Source organism: Onychomys torridus, chromosome 10 (genome assembly GCF_903995425.1).
Source record: "Onychomys torridus chromosome 10, mOncTor1.1, whole genome shotgun sequence".
NCBI classification, from domain to species: domain Eukaryota; kingdom Metazoa; phylum Chordata; class Mammalia; order Rodentia; family Cricetidae; genus Onychomys; species Onychomys torridus.
In genome coordinates this window covers 25,970,199-25,989,230 of record NC_050452.1, presented here as the reverse complement: position 1 = coordinate 25,989,230, position 19,032 = coordinate 25,970,199, and positions in this window count along the sequence as shown.

Below are 19,032 nucleotides of genomic sequence, written 5' to 3'. Positions count from 1 at the left end.
CCATATATATAAGTGGAGAGTATTGCACCAGATTATCCTAACAACATTTTTCCAGTTCTGCTTGTGAGGATGTTAGGGTCATAAAATGCTCCCAATCATCTCCAGATGAGATGTTTGTTGCAATTATTTTTACGGCAAAATGCCAGAGGTCACACTTTCTAGAGAACGTATTTTTGTGCCAGACTAATTATCACTAGCCAAGCCATCAACAGGGATAAACATGGACCTGTATTCATTAGTAGTACTCCTTAATGTAATGTGTGTTTTGTTGCCACAGGGCTGGCCTGGCCTAGGCCATGTTGTCAGAGAAAGTGAAAGAGACCAAGGACCACATCATAATGTAGGATTGCTATTTGAAGGGCCACAGCAAGAATGTGAAAACTTGGAGTCACATGTAGGGGGCACACCCCTAGCCCCAGCCACTCAGGAGGACAACTTGAGCCAGGAATCAACTTGAGCCAGGAATTCCCAGCCATCCTGGGCAACCATGGAAACTCTCTCTCTCTCTCTCTCTCTCTCTCTCTCTCTCTCTCTCTCTCTCTCTCTCTTTTCAGAGCTGAGGACCGAACCCAGGGCCTTGTGCTTGCTAGGCAAGCACTCTACCACTGAGCTAAATCCCCAACCCCGACCCTATTTCTTTAAAAGGAGGAGGAAAAGATGGAAGGGGAGAGGGTGGGAAGCTGAACATGGTTCTTGGTACACATCTACATCCCAGAACTTTAGGAGAAGTAAGAGGGAAGAAGGAAGGAAGGAAGAATGGAGGGACGGAGGGAGGGAGGAAGGAAGGAAGGAACAGTAATTAGCGGGGGTAAAGAGAAGTCTGCACACACGTTCATTTTGCTAGGATAAGAGGCTACAGTGCCACCAGAAAACTGATTTCTACCAAGGTCGTGCATTCAGGTGTAAAGTGTCCCAATAACCAGTAATCTTTGAGGGTCTACTATTTTTAATGGGGATTTCGTTTTCTTCTCCTAACATCACAAGCTCTCAAGCTTTTGTTCTTCAAAAATACTTTAGTAAGAACTCCCCACTCTAGTTTGGGCCGCTGAACACTTTGACCAAGATCAGGAGCCACAGGGAAGAAATTTCTGGACTTCACATTCTACCCCTACCTTAACTCTGTAGTTTCTAAGAAAATGGACTCTCTGGAATGGCCGTGCTGTCCAGACTTGAAGCTGACCTTCCCACACAGCCCTGTGGCTTTGAGTGCCTATCAAAATCTGCTTGGTTGGCCTTTTACTCAACCCCACCTTCCCTCAGGCCTGAGGGGACCTTTGCCTGTGAAGAATCCACAGTCCTTTGTAGGAGCCTCTCCTACAGCAAAAGGTCAGCAGGTCCTGGTGCTCCTGGGTGAACAGGTTAGAACCCAGCCCGCTGTTAGAAATGACCCCGAAGAGGTCAGACGGCATGAGAAGAATGAATAGAACAGACGTGGACCCGTATGGGTCCACAGAGAACATTCATTGTGCAATAAAAACGCACGTTATGATCTTTGTTCTCATGAGTGACTGAAAACTGAGGACATGAGGACTTGACTGCTCCTAGGTACGGTCGAGAAGGTCTTTATTGTAGATATGAGGGCGAGCACAGCCAGGGGCATCGGGAAGGGTCCAGACTGAACCAGACCATGAGAAGAGAGAGATGAGGGAGAGCGAGAAAAAGAGGGGGCAGGGAGAGGAGCAGAGGACCAAGAGGCCAAGAGCACCAAGAGAACGTGTAGCCAAAATGGCTGGGTCACATAGGAGAAAAGAGAGGTGAAGCCCCGAGAGGTTTAGGGTAGGGGGCGGGGCATGCCAGCCAGGGTGACTCTGTAATTGGTACTTATGAGTAGGGAATGAGGGAGCCTAGAGGTTAGCATCGACCTTGACCTTGATAGGCACCATTGGCATAGGTCAATGGAGGAGCCATGAGGCCCGTTTGCCAGAGATCAGGAGAATAGCTCCTTTTAGCACTTTGGAGCTTAAGTCCCTGAAGGAATGTCTCAATGCCAGACTTTGGGGAAAGGAATTTCTCGGGACCTAACAACAGGAAAGATCTGGAAAAGGGGAGAGAGAGTGATGGAAGTCAGGAGGGAACTTTTGGGAGTCGGAACCAGCAAGGAGCGGGAGGTAAGAGAAGAACGGGGGAGGGATGAATAAGAACAAAGGGTAGTGGCACATGTGTGTGAAAAATGACCAGCAAACCTCAGTGTTCTGTAACTTAAATGTTGGGGGGGGGGGGCTGTAGCTTAGTAGGTAGGGGGCCTGCCTAGCACACACAAGGCCCTGGGATCAAGCCACAGCAGCGCAAAAACTGGGCATGGTAACACATGTTTATAATCCAAGTGCTCCAGAGGTGGGGGCAGAAGTATTGCTGAGAGTTTGGAGCCATCCTGTGCTAAATAGTGAGTTCTAGGTCAGTGTGGGCTATATAGTGAGTTCCAGGTCAGTGTGGGCTATAGTTCTGAAGTTGTGAGACCTTGTCAAAAGAGAGAGAGAGACAGAGACAGAGAGAGAAGGGAAGGGAAGGAAGGAAGGAAGGAAGGAAGGAAGGAAGGAAGGAAGAAGGAAAAGGAAAGAAAAATATATCCTTTTTTTCGGCTATGGTTTGGTTTGGTTTTAGAGATGGGATCTCACTATGTGAGTCAGGCTAGCCTCAAACAGGTCATCCTCCTGCCTTCACCCTGTAAGTGCCGGGGTTACAGTGTCATCATAGCTAGCCTAGGAATGTCCTGGATAAAATGACAACAGGAACAATTGATGACATCTAAAAGCAAAGTTAGACTGCCTGAAGAACTCAGACTCCAGCTGTGCAACACACACACACACACACACACACACACACACACACACACACACACACACTCAAGGCTACAGCTTCCCCAAGCCCTCTTCTTTATAAACTGGGGGTGTAGCACCTTCCTGTAGATATCTTTGTGGTTTTCAGCTTTATTTGGATCTATTTGATCCAATCTGGGCACATTTAAGGTATCCAACAGGATGGCTTGATATTCACGAACACTGTGAAAAGTTTCTTGTTATAGAAACATTTAACATGTTTCAGACCACTGTCCACCACATCCGTATCAGCAGCAGCTCTCCTGAGATGGGGCCTGCTGACACTCTCTCACAGAAGGAAGGGGTGGGAGGTCCAGTAGACCCTCACTGGAGATGGCAGCCTCTTCCTGCACATCCCTCCCAGCTATGTGTGGGGCTGCCCCAGTTCCAGGCTGCCTCTGGCCTCAGAGGTGCCTTGAAGATGTGAGGTTAACTCAAGTCTAGACTCCATCTAGGCAGCTATTGGGAAGTCGCCATCCCTGCTGAGAGAGACTTTTCTGGGTCACTCATGCTCTCTAAATAAGTCCAATAAACTCATGGGTTCACCAAAGTCTGGCACTGGAGCCCCATCTTAGAGGAGTAGATATTTGTTCTCACCTCCCAGGAAAAGTTCACACAATCTCCATCACCTCCTTAGTCACGTGTGTGTGTGTGTGTGTGTGTGTGTGTGTGTGTAGGTTGAGAACACATTTCTGTTTACTTAGTAAATTTCAAGTATACAATAGAACATTAACTCTAGTCACCATGATGTACGATTAGATTCTCAGAACTTTCTAGAGTTATCTAGTCACCATGATGTACAACTAGATTCTCAGAACTTTCCCACAGCTACAGGTTTGAACCCCTTGGCAACATCCCCTGTCCCCCCGACCCTATCCTGCCCCTCGTCCCCTGGCGAACCACCCTACTACTCTCTGCTTTTGAAATCTCACCATTTCTAGGTTCTTCTGGAGATGGAGGGAACATTGTGAAATGCTTAGCACAGAGTCTGGCGCACCGTTCTAGCTCATTTGGTGTCAGCTTTTCTTAGTAACCACCACAGTTCAGGAAAGAGTGTGAACATCGAACAGTTAGTGTTCCAGATCCTACGGACTGGAACAGAACTGAGAGGAAACCTTGGTGCGTGTGGCACAAGACTTGGAGCATTCTAAGCGGTGGTGAGGAACAGCAGGCGAGAATGTAGCGGCTCTAGCTCTGAATTAGTGTGTGTGTGTGTGTGTGTGTGTGTGTGTGTGTGTGTGTGTGTTGGGCTTCATCACAGCCCTGCACCTCCTCTCTTCAAATGGATCTCCTGGCCAGAGCTCTTGGAGGAGGGGCCCTGGGTTCCTGCTGACAAATCCAAGGAGAACTTTCTGTCCCTGTCCCTGACCTTGACGCTGGTTTGTGTCCCCCCCCCCCCCCCCCAGGAACTCTGGAGGCAGGCACTGCCAAAGCAGACATGGAATCTACCTGACTTGCTCTGACCACGTCTCTGGCCAACAAGGGTGGGTCAGAGATGGCCAGGGAAAGGGAACTGGTAGGGGATGTGAGAGATGACACCTCCAGGTCCTACCTACCTGACTCTGATAAGCAGCTCGCCTCTGGGTGGACTTAACTCTGCCACCTTTTCCCTCTGCTGTGGCTTCCTGTATTTCCAGTGCAAGCAGAACAGTGCCCAAGGCCGGGATTACAGCTGTGTAATCCACTGCTCCTAGCTTGTTGTTTTATTTCGATTGCTATGTGATAATGGCTAGCCTGGTACTTGCCAAGTTGCTAGATTATAGATAAAGGGGCTCTCACACAGTGGGGGCTCCCTCCCAGGCACAAACCCCACCCAAACACCTGCTTTCACAGAGAGATCCTTTATTAAGCAGGGAAGGAAAGTCCAAGTGGCTTCTTTCTGACTCTGGCAGAGAAACATCAGCAAGTGACCGCGCAGGTGTGATTTGTAAGAGCAGGAAGAGGGGGCTCTGGGCTAGAATGAGCTGGGAAGTGAGGGTAGAGGAGATAAAAACAAGGGAGAGGGAGCAGGGGGTACTTGTCCCAGAGGGACAGACTGCCTCTGGATAGAGGGGAAACAGACGTGGCCCATAGGCAAATGGCAGTTCATAAATGGAAAATGGAAACCACTGTGTTAGGATGAGGTAGTTACTTTTAATTGAGCATGTTAATTAGGTGAGCCAAAGGGGACTTTTAATTGCTGGACTCCAATACTTTGATAGCTGGACCTTGGTAGTCAACCTCAGGAAGAGGAGGGGCCAAATAAAGGACTAGACCTTACCTTTAGGAATGTAATCCAATGGTTTTAGCAAGGCAGAGGGAATGGGGGAAGGGGAGAGCAAGGACTGCCAGAGTGGGCAAGTGTCCCTTCAATAGATATATTAATTACCACATCTTGCCCTGTAAATATGTTTAAATTTATTTTACTATTTATTATGTGTATGTGTCTATATGAGTGTCTCCCATTTGTCTGCCTAAGAAACAGATTATGGTCTGAGCTATCATTGTGAACTCGTGCATAGCTTATATAGACAATTATACATACTATTTTTAAATGTTATGATGCTTAATTTTAATTGTCAATTTGATCTAATCTAGATGTTCCGCCACTTGCCAACTTGACACAGGCTAGAATCATTTGGGAAGAGGGAACCTCAATTGAGAAAATGCCCCCCACCAAATTGACTTGTAGGCAAATCTGTCCAGCATTTTCTTGATTGATGATTGATGCGGGAGGACCCGGCCCACTGCAGGTGGTGGTCCTGGGTTATATTAGAAAGCACACTGAGCAATCCATGAGGAGCAAGCCCGTAAGTGGCACTCCTCCGTGGCTTCTGCTCTAGTTCCTGCCTCCGGGTTCCTGCCCTGAGTTCCTGCCCTGACTTCCTTCCCTCTGTGCCGGAGTGAGACCTGAGAGTTGGAAGATGAAATAAACTGCCTCCTCCCCAGGTTGCTTTTGGTCATGGTGTTTCATCACAGCTATAGAAAAGTAACTGAGACACCCCTGGATGCCAGAAGAGGGTACCAGATCCCCCTGAGCTGGAGTTGTAAATTCCTGTTGTAAGCCGCCCAGTATGGGTACTGGGAACTGAACTCTGGTCCACCGCAAGTGCCACAAGTTCTCATAACTGCTACATTCTCGCCTGCTGTTCCTCACCACCGCTTAGAATGCTCCAAGTCTTGTGCCACACGCACCAAGTTTTCCTCTCAGTTCTGTTCCAGTCCGTAGGATCTGGAACACTAACTGTTCGATGTTCACACTCTTTCCTGAACTGTGGTGGTTACTAAGAAAAGCTGACACCAAATGAGCTAGAACGGTGCGCCAGACTCTGTGCTAAGCATTTCACAATGTTCCCTCCATCTCCAGAAGAACCTAGAAATGGTGAGATTTCAAAAGCAGAGAGTAGTAGGGTGGTTCGCCAGGGGACGAGGGGCAGGATAGGGTCGGGGGACAGGGGATGTTGCCAAGGGGTTCAAACCTGTAGCTGTGGGAAAGTTCTGAGAATCTAGTTGTATATCATGGTGACTAGATAACTCTAGAAAGTTCTGAGAATCTAATCGTACATCATGGTGACTAGAGTTAATGTTCTATTGTATACTTGAAATTTACTAAGTAAACAGAAATGTGTTCTCAACACACACACACACACACACACACACACACACACACACACACACACACACACCAGCCCGGTTTTGTTTGTTTTTGAGACAGGTTCTGTGTAGCTCAGGCTCACCTCTGAACTTGCTATGTAGCTTAGGATGACTTTGAACTCCTGGGCTTCCTGCCTTCATCTTTTACATGCTGGGATCACAGGTGTGCCCCACTTTGCGCCAAAGGGTTAATAAATCTGAAATTGATGGGTATATACATCGGAATCAAGCAATTAAGTAAAAGATGGCAAAGAAGGGTATCCTGGTTTCCACCTGTTGATTTTATAAATAAGCAAGGGAGGAAAGTAGAATAATTTGCCTGAGTAACAAGTTATAGTCAGAGCTGTCACTGGGAACTCATGTGAAGCCATGATAGTTATACATATTGCTTCTTAATGCTGCGATGGTTCATTTAATTGTCAATTTGGTATAATCTGGAATCACCTGGGAAGGGCATCTTAATGACCGGTTGTCTGGATCAGGTTGATACATCTATCGGGGCTCACCTTATTATAAGGTATATGTCAAAAGAACTGACAGACGGGTTGGGGATTTAGCTCAGTGGTAGAGCGCTCGCCTAGCAAGCGCAAGGCCTGGGTTCAATCCTCAGCTCCAAAAAAAAAAAAAAAAAAGAAAGAAAGAGCTGACAGAAAAGAAACCAGGGCACGTGTGCATACAACAGAACAGAAGATACATGTGTTTCCTCATTTTGTCAGCTGAGAGGATCCAAAGGGAAGGACTTGTCTGTAGTGATGAGAACACCTGATACTCAGGTTGTGGTTTATAATTCTATCCTCCAGTAAGAGAAACCAGGAGGGCCTGGAGAGATGGCCCAGTGGTTAAGAGCACTGGGGACACTTCCAGAGAACCTGAGTTCAATTCCCATCTCCCACATGACAGCTTACAACTGTCTGTAACTCCAGGTCCAGGGAATCCTATGCCCTCTTCTGGCCTCTGAGGGCACCAGGCAAGTGGTGTGTAGACATACATGCAGGCAAAACACCCATACACATAAAATGAAATTTCAATTTAAAAAAGAGGAGAGAAATAAGGAGTTGGATGTGGTTGCTCATGCCTGTAGACTCAGCACTTGGGAGGCTGAGGCAGGAGAATCTCCAATTCTAGGCCAGCCTGAGCTATCTAGCAAAAACCCTGTGGATGGTAGGGGGTTGGACCATTGCTTCTTAGTGAAATGGCTGATGCTAGGAAGACAGTGAGTGGTAAGAAATAGAAAAGGACAGGGGAAAGTGTTCAGAGTTCTTCACCATGGGAGAGCTGTCCTCTCCATTTCAACCATTTCTCCTCACATTTGATTATTCATTTACGTCTGTATGAACTCATGATTTTTTTCCTGTTAGGTTTTGTTTTAATACCACTGTTTCAATGTGTTGGTCTAGTGGTCCTACTTCCGGCTGTTGAGTTTGGTTTGGGTTTTTTTGTTTGTTTGTTTGTTTGTTTGCTTTTGTTTTTTAAAAAAGATTTATTTATTATTTTATTTATTATATATACAGTGTTCTGTTTGCATGTTTGCCTGCAGGCCAGAAGAGGGCACCAGATCCCATTACAGATGGTTGTGAGCCACCATGTGGTTGCTGGGGAATTGAACTCAGGACCTCTGGAAGGACAGCCAATGCTCTTAACCTCTGAGCCATCTCTCCAGCCCTATTGAGAGATTCTTCCTGTTACTCCTATAACCCTTTGACATACTCCAATTGTGGGCATATATATGTAGTAGTCACACATGACTCCCCCCTCACTCTTACTGGGTATAGAACCCAAGGCCTTAGACAGGCAAGACCAGTGTTCTCCACTGCCTCCTGCCCCACCCCCTTTGTGACAGAGTCTTATTCAAGCCAGCTTTGCACTTCAGCAAAGGCTCTTCTCTCCAACCTCCTTATATCTGGGCCTGTGTTGAGGTTGCTGCCCTCTGTGGGAGAGGGTCTCCTCCTCAGTTAGTCCTTTCATGAAATACGTTTACAGGTCCACTCAGAGCCAAGTCTATTTGTTCATTCCGGATCCAGTCAAGTTGGCAACCAAGACTGATCCACGGTATCTACAAAGCTATCTACAACCAAGCTACCTAAAAAGATGAGCTTCTGCTGGTAATATAGAATGACCTTCTTTGTCCCAGATCTTGGCTTTCACATTTTTGATGGTATCATTGGACTCTACCTCCAGGGTAATGGTCTCGCCAACCAAGACTGAATAGCCAATCATGTGTAAGTATCTGAAGCTCACCCTAGAACCATTCAATATCACAGTTCACCATTGACTTGATTTTAACTTCAGCAGTCTTGATGTCAGACATGTATTTGCTGTGGGAAAAGTATCTGCTCAGACTTTTTGCTCTGAGATCTGCTCATCATCTAGGCTGTGGAAAAAATCTACTCAGAGATCTTTTCCCTGAAGATCAGGGATACAAAATACAGTGTCTTAGCCTGGCCCCCTCCTTCCTCCCTTGTTTTTCTTTTCTTTTTATTTTTGTTAAATATGTTTGACAGTTGAATCGAAAGTTACACCTTTCAATATAGTGTTCAGTGTCCGAAGAAAAATGCTTTTATTTTATTTAGATAAACATAATTATCTAATTATACTAATATGTAACATAAAGAGACTTGATAGAAGTAATATTTTTATACATCAAAGCCCTAAACTGTTAATACCATTAAAGTGTGGTAAGTTATGTATCCATTTTAATGCCTTTAAAGGAGAAATATCAAGCAGTGGCGGCCCACACCTTTAGTCCCAGCATCCGGGAGGTAGAGGCTGGCAGATCTCTGTGAGTTCAAGGCTAGTCTGGTCTACAGATTGAGTTCCAGGATAGCCAGGGCTACACAGAGAAACCTCTTGAAAAACCAGGAAAGAAGGGGGAGGAGATGTGGGAAGAGGAGGGGGAGGGGAGGAGGAAGAAGAAGAAGAAAAGAAGAAGAAAAGAAGAAGAAGAAGAAGAAGAAAGAAGGAGGAAGAGGAGGAGGAGGAAGAAGAAGAAGAAGAAAAGAAAAGAAGAAGAAGAAGAAGAAGAAGAAGAAGAAGAAGAAGAAGAAGAAGAAGAAGAAGAAAGAAGGAGGAGGAGGAGGAGGAGGAGGAGGAGGAAGAGGAGGAAGAAGAAGAAGAAGAAGAAGAAGAAGAAGAAGAAGAAGAAGAAGAAGAAGGAGAAACAGTATTAAGGTTAATATTTTGGAGTGTTTTTTGCTTGCTTGCTTGCTTGCTTGCTTGCTTGCTTGCTTGCTTGTTTTGGGAGTTTTCTTTTTTTGGGTTACTTGTTTTGTTTTCTGATTGTTTTGTGGAGACAAGGTCTCATTCTGTAGTTCAGACTTGCTTTGAATTCCCAATCCTCCTGCCTCCACTTCCCAGGTACTGAGGTTATATAGACACATGGCCACACGCCTAGCTTCTTAGCCCATTTTTGTATTCTATAAGGGAATACTTGAGACTGGGTGAGTTGTAAAGAAAAGAGGTTTCAGTAGCTCACAGTTGTGGAGGTTCAAGAACATGGTGCTGGCCTCTTCTCAGCCTCATGCTGAAAAGGCAAACAGGCACATGGCAGAGGGCAGAGGGCAGAGGGCAGAGGGCAGAGGGCATGGCTACTCTATAACAACAAACTCTCTAAGGAACCAAGCCATTCCTGTGAGAACTTCTGTGGAAGAGGATGTTCATCTCTCTAAAGGTCCCACTTCCCAATTGGCAACTATAGAGTAACTCCTCCCAGTTACACATAATCATCACCTTCTTGAAGCAGAGTGTGTGATAACTCTCATGAGATTAGACCTATTGACAGCCTCCTGGGGGATAGGAGAGAGTCATGAGACCCATAGGCCAGGCTCTCTGAGCTTCTCTAGAATCCCTTCCACAAGCTCACACAAGAAGGAAATGATTAAGGTGGCTTCTTCTTCTTCTTTTTCTTCTTTTTTTTTTTTTTTAAATTTTTGAGACAGAGTCTCACTGCATAGTTGAGGCTGTCCTTGAACTTGCTATGTAGACCAGGCTGACTTTGAATTTACAGAGATCCACCTGTCTCTGCCTCCAGAGTGATGGGATTAAAGGCATGCACCACCATGCCCAGCTAAGGTGGGTTTCTTGACAGTGTAGCTGACTATAAAGGTTCCCAGGAGGAAGAGTCAGTAGCTTCTCTGCTTCTGAGTGGCCCAATGCTTCTGTAGGAGATCCTAATAAATTCACCAGCCAAGATAGACTCTGGTGGAATTGTTTCTTTGGTTTGTGGGTGCCTTTCTATCTGGGGTGGATGGACATTTCTCTCTGTTTTTGCATCAATCTTATCTCAACAATTTGGGGCAGGGACAGAATAAGCCATGGAGCTCACGCTTCTCAAAGATATCAATAGCACTGGTGTGATGTGGTGTGAACCTAGCATTCCAGAAGGCTGAGGAGGATGATCAGGAGTCCAGGCCATTCTTGGCTACATAATAATGTCAGCCTGGACTGCTTGAGACCTTGTCTCAAAACAGACACACACACACACACACACACACACACACACACACACACACACACACAATCTCAATGCCAAAATGACCACTGAGAGTGGGATGTCTATAAAGGCAGTGGGCCCACTGTGAGCTAGACCTGAGGCTGGACTTTTTCCATTACATGGGGCCTATGATTCCCTACTCTAACAAGAACACCATAATAATGATTACTCCTGCTGGAGAGATGGCTCCGAGGTTAAGAGCACTGGCTATTTTTCCAAAGGTCCTGAGTTCAATTCCCAGCAACCACATGGTGGCTCACAACCATCGATAATGATCTAGTGCCCTCTTCTGGTATGTAGGCATACATGCATGCACAATACTCCATACATAATAAATAAATAAATAAATAAATAAATAAATAAATAAATAAACCTTTTAAAAAAATAATAATTACTCAATCATTATTAAGTCTTTCCCCGGTGCAGTTGCCTGATTTAAGTGGCCACAGGTCCCATTTCAAGGACAATCATTGCAATCTAGATACAGCATAATGTTAGAAGAAAATCTTTCTTCCTAGGGATGGACTGACTCTAAGCAATAAGTTCTACAGTTGAAAAGTGTCTCTGGTCTGGAAACTAAATACAGGATTGTGACTTTGTTTATAGAGACAGCCGAGCTCAGCTTCTACTGTAAAACTGCTACCTTTGTCTTCATTGTGACAGGTGCTGAACATTGCTCTGACCTAGTCCTCTGAGGACGGAGGAGAAAGCATTGTCTCCATTGATATGAATGACCCCAGCCACACAGCCATCTATCTTAATGTCAGGCACTTTTATGCACTGAGCCATCTCACTGGACCCCCACCACAGCACTCTCCAAATCCATCACCTTGTGGAAAGATCGGTGCTCTACATCTATCTCAATCAGTCCCACATCAGCTAACAAAAAAGGTTTGAATAAAAAAAAAAATAACAGCAGGGACTTCTGGCCTTAGGCAGACACTGCAGCAGAAGACCCTCGAATGCTTTCCTGTGAATTCTCATTCTGTCCTTGAAATGTGGTTCTTGTGACTAAGGAAATCCATCTTTATTTACAATTAACCATGTCAAACATGCTGGCACGTGCCTGTGATGCCAGCACCCAGCAGGATAAGACAGGAGGACTGCCTGAGTGTAAGGCCTGGCCAGGTCATGTAGTGAGTCCCAGGCCAGCTACGGCTACATAGCAAGACCAAAAGGCCTGGTATTGGCTCAGCAGCTCTTTCAACAGTGCTGCAGTCCAAAAGGCAATAAATAAATAAATAAATAAATAAATAAATAAATAAATAAATAACTGTTTTGCATTTCAACAGCCGTAAGTGGGTGATGGTGAGCTTACTGGAAAATGCAACCTTAGAGGCTGAATTCTTCACAAGTCAAATCCATCATTAGGGGCAGCAAGATGACTCAGTGAGTAAGGTGCTTGCCATGTACACCCAAAGGCCTGAGTTTAATCACCAGAACCCACAAAAGTAAAAAGAGAGAACCAACTCCCAAGAAGTTATCCTCTGGCTTCCACATTCCTGCCACGACAACTTCCCTCCACAAACACACACCACACAGACAATCATTACTTAATTCGGATGTAGTGGTGCATACCAATAATCTCAGTTCTCCACAGTTGAAGGAGAATCAAAGTTCAGGGCCATCCTCTGCTACCTAGTGAGTTTGAGACCAGCCTGTGTTGCATGAGCCAAAAAATCCAATTATGATACGGATACTTTGACTTTTATAGCAGTTACTGTTTCTAGTGCATTGTACTCCATGTCTACCCTGTGGTCCTCTGAACAACTCCACAGGGAAAGGGAGGCTCAGAGAGAGAAGTATCTTCGAACTCCACAGGTGTGAGTCTTCTCCTGCCTGCCTGGCTGCTGGCCTCCCACCATATTGCAAAGGCTCCCACATCAATCATCAATCAAGACAATTCCTCATAGACGTGACCACAGGCAAATCTGATGAAGGCAATTCTTCAGTTGAGATTCTCTCTTCCCAGAGGACTCTTAGTTGTGAGAAATTGATAATAAAACTTATCCATGACAAAATCTTTCTAGAAAGTCTCTTCTGTTTTAAGTTAGCATCCAGATAATGGGTTTCATCATGGGATATTCATATAGAAATTTATGGCATTTTCTTCTTCTTCTTTGTTTTGTTTTTCGAGACAGGGTTTCTCTGTGTAGCTTTGGAGCCTGTTCTGGATCTCGAGCTGTAGCTCAGGTTGGCCTCGAACTCACAGAGATCCGCCTGCCTCTGCCTCCCAAGTGCTGGGATTACAGGCGTGCGCCACGACCACCCGGCGGCATTTTCTTAAATGTGGTAAATTGGAAATAAATTATAACTAGTAGTATTTGGCTGGGTGTGGTATAATCTCAGTACCTGGCAAGCTAGGCAGGAGGATCAAGAATAGTACGGACTATGTAACAAGGTCCTGTAGCTGGCCTTTCATTGGAAACCAGCTCCTGAATAATGACATGGAGATTTATAATTAATTATGAAAGTTTGGCCTTAGCTTAGGCTTGTTCCTAACTAGCTCTTAATAACTTAAATTAATCCATTTATATTAATCTACATTCTTCCATGTGGCTCATTACCTCACCTCCATAATGTATATCTAACTTCTTCTGTGTCTCACTGGTGAAAACCTCCACCTCAGATTCTTCCCAGATTTCCTATCCCTGCCCGGAAGTCCTGCCTATCATCTTCTGCCTAGCTATTGGCCATTCAACTCTTTATTAAACCAATAAGAAGGTACCTTAGACAGGCAAGGAAGGACAGAAACACATCTTGACACAGTGTGACCAAATATCATACAACATTTCCCCCATTTTTGTCTAAATAAAAAGGAAAGGTTTTAACTCTAACATAGTAAAACTATACACAATAAGAACAATTATCAGGTAAAATTACATTCACAATGTCCAGTCCATTTTTATTTGGCAACTTTGGAGAAAGTACTCTATTATCTATTCTATTTTTATGAGTCTAAAGTTTTGTACCTAAATCTATCATAACTTAATTTACCAACCTAAAATATCTTTTTATACCTTAAAAATTTTTTTGGATAACAACTTAAGCTTTTATGTCTCTCAACCTTTATAACTTTTAAATCTCTTTTGTGAGTATCTTTTTTGAATACAGTAACAAGGTAAACTATAAAATTATGACTATTTAGTCTTCAACTCCATCAGTGATCGGAGAAGGATAAAGTATTACCTGAATAAACAGAAAGTGCAGAACAAGCAACTTCCAAAACTATGGAATTGACAGAGACAGCTGGCTGCCTGGACAGTCACTCAAGGTTCCCCTGCAATGTTGGAGCACCCACCTTCAGCCTACAGGCCTAGAATATCTGACAGAGTTTTCTGTGAAGCAGGAATTTTGAAGGACTGGCCTACCTTGTCTTGGCAAAGTTCAACAGTCAACTTCCTTTGTGTCCTGCTTGTCCAATTTGGACAGCATACAGTCAGCAATCAAGGCAAGAGCAGTTTCTTGCCCAGTAGCTAGCTTTGCTACATTTAAAGCAAACTCCATATGGAGATTCTGAAATGTTCATCATCTTCTCTGAAGTAGATTGGCGCTGCCAAGAACAGACAGACATATCACACTGTCATGAAAGCCATGTTATTAAAACATCTTAAATGTCATAGTCTGTACATCTCTGAAATGTTTGAAGACCACTTATCTATCTAAAATATATCTCCGTTTAACCCTGAAAACATACTTAACATGACTACAAGTTTCATTGTTATAGATGACTAACAGCTAACCTGCATTTCTTAATTATCCTAAACTGCTTGTAATAATAGCTTTTAAGGACTAGAACTTAACATTACATTTAAAAAATGAGCTACATATGTATAATACCTTAAACAAGAATAGAAGCATATATACAGTATGTTGTAATAAAAATAATCTTAAATTTGTATCAATATACAAAAATTCATACCAGTGTAAAATATTTGAGACTAGTAGTTGCTTTTTAGTTTAAAAGTAGATTCAATAATCTACCCTTTTATCCTATCATTCCTATATCCCCTGCCCCTTTTTTCACTAGATAGGAGAGAAAGAAGGATAGAAGACAGAGAGAGAGAGAGAGAGAGAGAGAAAAGGGGAGGAAGGAAGGAAGGAAGGAAGAAATCCCCTAATCTAACTTTCTTTGTATAGTTTCCTCCCTGACCTTGACCAATAATAACTTGCAACTAAGCCCCCTAAATGATGATAAAATATACATAACCCACCGCATGACCAAAAACCACCCACCCTACCTCTTGGGAATATGGGTGCCATGTTCTTAAAATTGCTTCCTGCTGTCTGGGTGTTGTGGACTATTACTTAACTATATAAAGATGTGTTACATTTGTTTATCTTGCAAAAAATTACTTTAACTACAAAAAGGTGTGTTGTATTTGTTTATGCTGCATTTGTTTAACTCTGTAAAGATGTGTTACTGTTTCACCTTGCCTGCCTAAGGCACCTGATTGGTCTAATAAAAAGATGAACAGCCAATAGCTAGGCAGAAGAGGGATAGGCGGGGCAGGCAGGCAGGCAGAGAGAATAAGTAGGAGGAGGAATCTAGGCTCAAGAGAGAAAGAAAAGAGAGAATGAGGGAGAAAGAGAAGGAGATGCAGCCAGGCAGGCAAGTGCTAGCCAGCCAGATATGGAGTAGGACATACAGAATGAAAAAAAGGTAAAAAGCCTCAAGATGAAGAGATACAGGTTATATTAAGTTATAAGAACTAGTGGGTCAAGCATAAGATTAGGTCAAGCATTCATAACTAATAATATGTCTCCATGTCACGATCTGGGGACTAGTGGTCTGAGAAAGCCTGCTACGTCTAGGGGACATCTTTAGGGGACCCTGAGAAAACTGGGATAATGGTCAAGTTCTCAGAGAACTAGCTGTATCATTTGCTGTCCAGTCTCTGTGTGATGGAAAAGTGCAGCTCTTATCTGAAGTCCTGGATGGAGTAGTCTGTGAGGCTGGACCATCTCAGCCCGTCACTTTGAAGTTGTTCTAGATGCAGAGTTTTGAGGAAACTGTAACAGTGGCACTCTGAGAGGCTGGATCACCAGGGCTACTGGTCCTTTTGTTTTGAAAACACACAAACGTTTAAAAGTAGTGTACGTATATGTATTAACACAAGTATGGAATGTGTAATGTGCACAAGTCAGTTAAAGGTGATTTTCTCCTCTATGTTTGAGGTAAAAGGCATCTGTCAACTTTTTTGTTGTTGTTTTGTTTTTCGAGACAGGGGTTCTCTGTAGCTTTGGAGCCGGGCCTGGACTAGCTCTGTAGACCAGGCTGGCCTCGAACTCACAGAGATCCACCTGCTTCTGCCTCCTGAGTGCTGGGATTACAAGCGTGCATCACCACCGCCAGGCGGCAGCGGCATCTGTCAATTTTATAAGGTCTGTTTGGACTGCATAACCAAACTGTCATGAAGACTCTGTAGCCAACAAGATTTATCATGTCTCACCCAGTCTCAGAACTGTTCCCATGTAGAGGGAGCAGCATATACATCATCTGTCTTGTAGTTTTTCTTGGTGGTTGCCAATGGCCAGCTAGCATACAAAATTGGGATCAGTTTGATAAATTTTAGCCAAAGAAGCTGAAATACTTGTGAATTTATTGGTTATTAAATACATTTTTCCACTGTGAAAAGACACAAAACGTCTATATTTCTGCCATTGCACACACATAACAACCACCTAAAGCAGATATGAATATATGAATCTTACGATTGCTCCTTAAGGAAAACAACATGAAAATTGTCTTTTTACATGTATGTGTGTGTATACTGTGTCTGTGCAGTGTATGCATGTGTGTGCATATTCCTGTGAGTGCAGGTATTCATTTTTCATGGGATGAGTGTGGAGGTCAGCTGACAACTTCAGGTATTTATCCTCACTTTCCACTGCTTGAAGCAGTTTCTTGTTCAGTGACATAGTCTAGCTGTCCTGTGAGCTTTCCAGCGTCTGACTCCCATCTGTCACAGGAGCTCTAGAATTATACATTCAGCTTTACATGGGCTCTCATGATCCAAATGAGTCTTCATGACTGACTTCAAGTGATTGTCTTATGGAGCCATGTCCTCAGTCCCAACATGGAACTTCTTTGTCTAGCTTTTATTTAAGCTCACATGTGTTAAATATACATTTAAAAATATTCCTTGGGTCAAGCAGTGGTTGCACACGCCTTTAATCCCAGCACTCGGGAGGCAGAAGCAGGTGAATCTCTGTGAGTTCAAGACCAGCCTGTTCTACAGAGTGAGTTCCAGGCCAGGCTCCAAAAGCTACACAGAGAAACCCTGTCTCAAAAAACCAAAAAAAAAAAAATTAAAAAAATTCCATGAATTATCTAACTCTGCTCAACTTTAGGTGTGTGTGTGTGTGTGTGTGTGTGTGTGTGTGTGTGTGTTTGTGTGTGTGCTGTACACCTGTGTAGTGTTTGTAAGCCCCTTGAGGTGTGAGGCACTGCCCCCTAGCCTAGTCTAACAGCCCTTCAAGAGGCAAGTGGCCAAGCTCCACCTACAGAGAAAAAAAATCAAGATCAGGCTACAGAATCCCACCAATTCCAGGCCACCCTAGAAAGCTCCACCTCCCTCCAAGAAACCCTATATAAAACCTGCCTCCTGCTCAGTACTTTGCTGCTTCTCTCCCAAGCAGTGGCATCCACCCTCTTGTGTCTTTCCCAATACATCTTTTCTGCGAGGTTTGTTGTGTGGTGTGACTTTGTGGTATTCCTTGGCTCCTGACTGTTAGGATACCTTTCCCCTCAGAGATGTAACACTTAACAATGTTCATCTGGGTGTGTGCACCTGTAAGTTCAGGTATGTCTTAATGTTGACTGTTTTGATTTTTTTTTTTTTTTCCAGACAGGGTTTCTCGGTGTAGCTCTGGCTGTCCTGGAACTCATTCTGTCAACCAGGCTGGCCTCGAACTCACAGAGCTCCACCTGCCTCTGCCTAACAAGTGCTGGGATTAAAGGCCTGGTGCCATCACTGCCCGGCTGATATTTTTCCTTTTTTGAAAACAGACTTGCTCACTAAACTTACAGCTACTAGATTTTGTTATGCTAGGCTGACTGGCCTGTAAGTTTAAGAGATCTGATGCCCAGTTATCGGATGTCCAGTTAGTGATTCCTCACTCCCTCCCGCCAGACCTGACATCACAGGCCCCCACTGTCACTGCAACATTTTGTTGCTGTTTTGTCTTTTGTTGTTTTCAGATACAGAGTTGTCGTAGCTCTGCCTGTCCTGGAACTCGCTCAGTAGACCAGGCTGTCCTCGAACTGAAGAGATTCACCGGCCTCTGCCTCCTGAGTGCTGGGATTCAAGGTGTGTGTCACCACTGCTGGGCTGTCACTGCAATTTTATGTGTGTGTTGCAAATCTGAACGCGGGTCCTTATGCTTACACGTCAGGAATTCTGTCCACTGGTCATCTCTCTAGCCGTTCTGTTTTCTTTACTTGGTTTGTTGTTTTGAGACAGTATCTCTAGCCCAGGCTGTCCTGGAACTTGTGATTTCCCAGCCTCAGACTCCCGTGTGCTGGGATTACAGGCTTCCACCATCATGTTCTGCCTTCCATTATTTTTCTTTCTTTTTTGTTTGTTTTTGTTTTTAGAATAAGCCACATTATGTAGTCCTCGTTGTCCTGGAACTCACAACGTAGATCCGACTGGCCTCGAACTCATAGAGATCCGCCTGCTTCTGCTTCAACACATTCCCCCAAATTTAAGTGGTTCCTCAGATCTCTCCGCCCTGTGAGGTGAAAGGCAGGCCTTTGCGCTAATTTATTCTAACAGAAGCAAACGAACTGGGAGCAGCTGAACCTAAGACCAACAAGGCAAAGCCTGGCCAGAGGTTTTACGACGCCTAGCAACCGTTGCCACGACAATTCAACTCCGCTCTCGCCAAAAGAAAGCGGTTGCTTCTGCAACCCCGGAAAGCGCCGGGTGGTCTCCCAGCTTTCTGCGGTGCTCTATCCCGAAATGCAATGGGGCGTTGTCAAGCAACCGTCTTTAGGGTGGCTATAAAACTGCCTACGTTTTCACGCTAGTTTAAAGCTCATCTATATATGGTTGACGAATAAGAAAAGCATAGAAAGTACGACCCCAA